Below are 6,710 nucleotides of genomic sequence, written 5' to 3' on the forward strand. Positions count from 1 at the left end.
GGCGTAAATAAGCATAACAGAATGCATCTGGAAATATTTTAATTAACCAAAGAATCATTTTCCTTTCTGCTTAATTAAACAATAAGAGTCTTGTATCAATACGAAGAAAATATCAGATTTGTTATTTCCGTAAAGTTGGAAAACAAACTTTTTTTTAACGGTTCACAAACTGTGTAACGGATACAGGACGGTGTTAGTATTAAATATGTAGACATTTAAATATCGACCGGACTACTTTTTACTCCACATTTATTGAATTTCAGGACAAGTTTTTTTCCTTCTTATTTTCATTTTGTTGATGTCGCTAAATCTAAAATAAGAACCTGCCTACCCAGGTCACGTAGACTCTGATCAAGGGATTTCATTTGTAATTATCCTGGGTTTTTTTTATATATAAAGTACTACAATGTTCGATATTTCCACCCAAAGTTCATATCTAAATATTTGATGAGAAAGTTTAACTCATGGGTTTGTAACAACTTCTAAGTCGATCGTGCAATTTAGGAGTTCATGTTAACTTATTCATAAGTATTTAGCATAATTTTGTTTGGTGGTCAGTGAGGACTTTTTTTTTTCTCTGGAGTTGGACCAGAGGTCAACCCCAGTGTCATTTTTGTTTTATTTTTAAGGGACGGAGACGTTCGCTTTTGTTGCTGTTGGCTGCAATGGTAGTAGGTTAGCGTTTGAGGTGATCGTTTAGTGTCTCTGTTGTCCATTGTTGTTTTACAAAGGATGTGCATCTTCACCGGGAAGTAAATACTCTAAATTTTTCAATTAATGAATGATAATAAATAATTGTATTGAAGTTAGGTACAACATTTTTTTGAAGGGTTAGTTGATGCTATGATTCCCAGTACTTACTGGTACTTCCTTTCATTGACCGGCTATCTTTCAGAGAAAGTCTGTTAAAAGTGAAACTATTTGTTCGGCAATTTCTGTAAAAACTTTTTATGTCTACTTTTTGTTTTCCAGCTGAATCGTGTATGTTCATGTATTTCAGCCCCTGTCAGGTGGATCACTAAGTTGACCTCGGCGGTATTTGAACTCGGAATGTTTAGAGCCAAGAGAAATACTGCAAGGCATTTTTGAAGACAATATATGTAATTGCAATTATAATCTAGGTGATCTCTGGTTTTAAGACAGTATCCTAGGTAAAAGAATTTAAGAAAAAAATAGTACATCCTCCTTTAACCAGCAAACAAAATAATAATAGTTCTGATGTGAATGTGATGTCCGAAACTCAACGATCTCCCACATTTAGAGTAATGTTAAGAGATGAAGTTGAGAAGTAAGAATTCTCAGTGTTGTTTGCTGCATGAAAAGTGTGTTAACATACTTATAGTGGTAAGACAAATTTTAATTAATTAAAATTACATATTTGACGATGAGAGCAATCATTATCTAAATGAGTAATTCTGATCTGAAAAAAAATGAGACACAACCTCCGAAATTTTAGTAAAACCAGGCAACGGACCTATTTTAGTATTATCAGTACTCAGTGAAGTATAACCTAACTTTGCAATATAAAAGAGACGGCTTTTTCGTGGTTGTCATTGCTGGTGTCTTATCTATATGGTTTATTATCATTATCCATTTACCCAGGAAATTGTTAATCAAACTGTACCTAGAAATTAGATATATTTGCTGGTGCTTACATATAAAGTGTGCTCGTAAATGAACATCACCGTCTTACTAGCAGTGTTGTTCGTTTGCAGGAATATGTCTAGTCATTGTGCTGTTTGTGTTCAAAGGGCTTGAGGAATATTATCTTGCTTGGAAACAGGTGACGGTTAGCAACAAGAAGGATGTCTAGTCATAGAAAATCTGTTAAACCAATTTTGTGTGAACATGCAAGCATGGAAAGGTGGACAAAAAAAAAAAAATGGTGACAAGGACTGACGCACACAAGCACCTCTACGTGTGTCTGTAATCGCATGTATATAAAGACACCTTAGAATGAGTTATCAGACTAGTCACCAATTTTTGCTGAGGAGACCCAGTTGGTCTAAGTGATAACCCCCCCCCCCCTAAAATATACATCAAAATGAAAGGAGTAAAATAACAGCTTTCCAAGTTTGACTCTGTGTTTATTGAACAAGAGAGCTGTGAAATTTAAGAAAATAACTGATTAGATAATACGTGTCTGTGAGGAGGCATAGACAAGGATAGCTAAAACCTTTATCCCAAACAGCTGGTGATACATACACTGACAAATGTTCTATAATGAGAGCAAAAAGTTGCTGCATTGTTCTACAAGAATGCTAAACGATATTAATTTAAGCTCAATGTCCATGAAGGTTTCTGAAAGGATGTGAAAAGTCAGCTATGCCTAGTGAATATAACGTGTGCGAGAATTAATCACAGTTAGTAACAGTAGTTACCAACTTAGATGCAGTAGAAATGTAGAGGCATAGACGGCTTAAAACAGCATTGTGTTGTGAGTCAGAGATTCCTGGTGACAATTCAGGCTGGATTGCTTTCGGAGCAAATTATGATCCTTTTTTAAAGCAAATCGTAGGCTCCACAATATGTGCCAAGATTATCCTGTCAAAATAACGTGATCCATTTTAGTGGGTCTGATTGGTTTACAGAGTAATTTGGGTGCAAATGTTTAGGGGATAATTTGCGGCTAAAAACTAGCCAATCAGAGCAATGGTTACAACTGCTCTTTAAAGCCAAATGTTTTACTGCTACAATTGTGTGAAAACTATAAATACAAGGGAGAGAGAAAAGTTTTGTTCCTAATGCTTTTGTCTAACCCAATCTGCTACACACTCTTTGGTCACAAATGACCATGAGATTGCACTTTGAAATTTCCCCTCCAAGGCAAAGTCTGGGCAATGTTTTTTGTGGAAGACTGATAGCCACCCATACTTACCAGCCTCCCCTCTCCACCCCACTGATATTGTTCAAGGGAAAGGCAAAGGCCGATACAGCTTGGTACTATTGACATCATGACTCATTTCTACAGCTGAGTGAACTGGAGCAACGTGAAATAAAATGTCTAGCTCAAGAACGCAACACACAGCCCAGTCCTGGATTTGAACTCACAACCTTATGGTTGTGTTGTATTGCACGTTCGATGTACGATATAACAGAATAATAATAATGTCCTTGCAAATTGTTCTACTCAAGATACTCATAATAACCCTTGACAATATGCAACTCTTGGTTTTACTCTGCTTTAACTTGTGGTTCTGGGACCTTGAACATGTCATGCCATATATCCATTGGCTCCTCTCAACCAATAGGGGTGTTCTACTTCCCCACAACAGGTTTTAAGTCCAACATTCTAACCATTGAGTCATGCGCCTTCACATATATCTATATATAGGCGCAGGCATGGCTGTGGTAAGAATCTTGCTTCCCAACCACATGGTTCTGGTTTCAGTCCACTGTATGGCACCTTAGGCAAGTGTCTTCTACTATAGCCTCAGGCCAACCAAAACCTTGTGAATGGATTTGGTAGAGAGAAACTGAAAGAAGCCCATCACAAATATATATATATATATATATATATATATATATATATATATATATATATATATATATATATATATATATATGTATGTATGTATTTATGCATGTGTGTGTTTGTCCTCCCACCATCGCTTGACAACCAATGCTGGTATGTCTCCATAACTGAGCAGTTTGGCAAAAGTGACCAATAGAATAAATATTAGAATTACAAAGAATAAGTCCTGAGGTTGATTTGTTCGACTAAAAACCCTTTAAGGCGGTGTTCCAGCATGACCATAATCAAATGACTAAAACAAGTAAAATAATAAAAGAATATTCATTCGTTCACACATTCATATATATGCATGCACATACATTTCCTTATGTGCAGTCCGGGCAAAATGTATTGTCTGAATGACTATACATACTTTTGTATGGCGTTATGATGAGAATTTTGCAGTCTTTTGGAACTGTTCATTCTTTATAATCTTTGAGGTGTTCTTCTGTTGTAACAGTTTGCTTTCTTCATGTTTTTTTTTTAATCTGAAGCCACTGAACATAAATCTTCATAAATGTGCATAATTTTATGCTTTCTGTCTCTATGTTTAAGTATCTCTAAGTTGTGACTTACCAATTATGTGAAAAAGTATGAATGCTGTTGTAGTATGTATTGCTAATTTTGTAATATCTAAGACATAAACATGAAATGGGACTTCACACATTTATAATTTTGTATCACTCTTATCCTGATTTTCAAATGTAGTGAGGCAAAGATTAAAATTAAAGGTACCTAGGTTTCTAGGGTTATTTGGGCAGCTTGTACAGTGTTGTATAAAAGTTATACTGGTTTCTGCAACTTAATGGTAGCAGTGTTTCATCTGACTCTTGCAATGATACTGTTATCCATTTATATGATGGACATTTGTATTGAAAAAGCAAAAAGTCTTAACTCCAAACTGTTTTTGAGCCCTCGAGCCTAGCAAGCAGTCAGTAGTAAGGTAGTTGATATGTTTTATGCTTTACTCATCTGCATTTTATCTTTTCAAATGATGACATTGATAAGAACATCAAAAACTTGTGTTAGAATAAATATTTGGAATAAAGATTTTGTTCAAACCTCATATAAGCTAACTTTTATTATTTGGAGGAAGATTAGGGCAGCTGAAAATGATTCTATCATTGAATTGATTAAAAATAGTGTCAAGTTGAAAAATATGGGATGGGTTTAAATAGTTCAGGAAATTTAAATCAAACACAGACACTATGATCGGACTCTCAGATACGTCAGTGTCAAATATTGAAAGGGCTAAAAATATGAGTGCAGAGTGCTTCAATGGTTCTATAGATTTAAAAAAAAAAGAAGCAGTTTCTAATTTCAGATAATATTTTCCAGTCTGTTGAATGGTGGCTAACATACCAGCTGCATGAAATAGCAGAATAGTCTGCTTATTTATTTATTTATTTTTTAAATGGATGTGGTGGCACTGGAATGGAGAGAGGAATGGTATTGTGCTCCTCCTCCTCCATAAGTAGTAAATTTTAGTGATCATTAGTAAATTTTAGTGATCTAGGATTGGCCTTTGAGCAACAAAAGAAATTATTGTTACCTTTTAGACCATAGGAACATATAAAAGGAAGCTGAACATATTTGGAATGTATTGTTTTTTTTATGGAAAGATAATCATTCATAAGTTTTGTTTTTTCTTTTCTTTTTACATTTTTTATTTATTGTTTTATTGTTGTTTTCCCATCTTGAGTGTGTCTATGTATACATACTTATATATATATATATATATATATATATACACACATATATGGTGGTTGTCTACTCCTTACACAAAGTTTGACCACCTCCTGCACCTACACCTTAGCCCTTTCATGGTGTCTGATGTGGCTTTTTAAACCAGACAATGTTCTGAAAAAACACCCTCACAGAATGCACCTCTGATTTGAACTACCAATACCGGCAGGTAAGTTCTGCTCATTGAGGATCCTAACATGTCTTTTAAGACCCCCATCGGATTTACAAGCCTTCTGGCATACACCACATTCAAACGTGTGCACAGACATATAGTCAGAATAGTTGGTTGAAGTTTGTTTTCCATGGGTTCGCAGGTGAGATTTGAGGCCAGCCAAAAACAGGCATGGTCTGTCACACACTGTGCACACAAAAAGGTCCTTGTCATTCACCTTCTCGATCTTTACATTCTTCCTTAAATATCTTTTGAGTCTTGCTTGCGTTATCCTGGCCTCTTCAAACGCTTTCATTCCATTCCACACTTGTTCGCCATCCAACTCGATCTGAAGCGAGGGTTTCTATATCTTCCGGAACCATTCCAAGTGACTTCATAGTAGTCCTTATGCCATCCTTAAACCTTTTTTTAGGTTTATGCCGATAGCGTTTCCCCTCTGCAAACTCACTATAAAACAGCTGTTTCGGCATGCGTTCATCTGCCATTCGAATAATATGGCCACACCATCTCAATTGGTTCCTCAAAATCATAGCTTTAATTGAGGGATGCCTGCAGATGCAAGGATATCTGTGTTTGGAGTAAAATAATTCCGTGGGCATATGGCGTAGTGGTTAAGAGCACAGGCTACTAACCTCAAGATTCCGAGTTCGATTCCAGGCAGTGACCTGAATAATAATAACAACAATAATAATAACATGGAAAAATACCTTAGGAATGAGAACACAGGTTCGAAATTTCCCCAAGACACCTGATGAAGGCTGGAGGGTATACCAGCCGAAACGTGTTAACAAACAAGATGAGGACAAATATCCGTCAAATATAAATAATGTACATGCACTATATATTGGCTAAATTGGCAACATGACCATCCCCAAATACAACAATATCTGTTTCAACACACAAGTTCACATCAAGAATCTTGCAAAACGAATACATAACCGTATATATATATATAATTATGTGTATTTCTTCTATCTTAATGAATAAAAATTCTTCTGATAGAATAAATGGGTTAATAGAAACCAATGTAGCAAAGAACACAACATAACTGTGGTTAGCTCCTGTTTTTAAGGCAGGAATTCCTTGAAATTTTGGGTATTTGAGTATATTTAAGAATTTAAGGATTGGAGAAAACGCATGTTATAATTGCATACTTTATTCCTACATATGTTCAAAGGATTACAACCTGTGTGATGATTCCCATGCTTTCCCTGATGAGAAGGTTACAATTTTAATATCAAAGATCCCTATGGATCACACAGGTTGTAATCCTTTGAA

At 35.4% G+C, this 6,710-nt stretch overlaps 1 protein-coding gene across 1 annotated transcript in view; it reads left to right on the top strand.

The window, feature by feature from the left end:
• The window catches only part of LOC106867954 (N-acetylated-alpha-linked acidic dipeptidase 2), a 336,237-nt gene that overhangs the window by 483 nt on the left and 329,044 nt on the right, over nucleotides 1-6,710 (top strand). The gene's annotated exons all lie outside the window — the stretch shown is intronic.

This window comes from Octopus bimaculoides, chromosome 18 (genome assembly GCF_001194135.2).
Source record: "Octopus bimaculoides isolate UCB-OBI-ISO-001 chromosome 18, ASM119413v2, whole genome shotgun sequence".
In the NCBI taxonomy this organism is placed as follows: domain Eukaryota; kingdom Metazoa; phylum Mollusca; class Cephalopoda; order Octopoda; family Octopodidae; genus Octopus; species Octopus bimaculoides.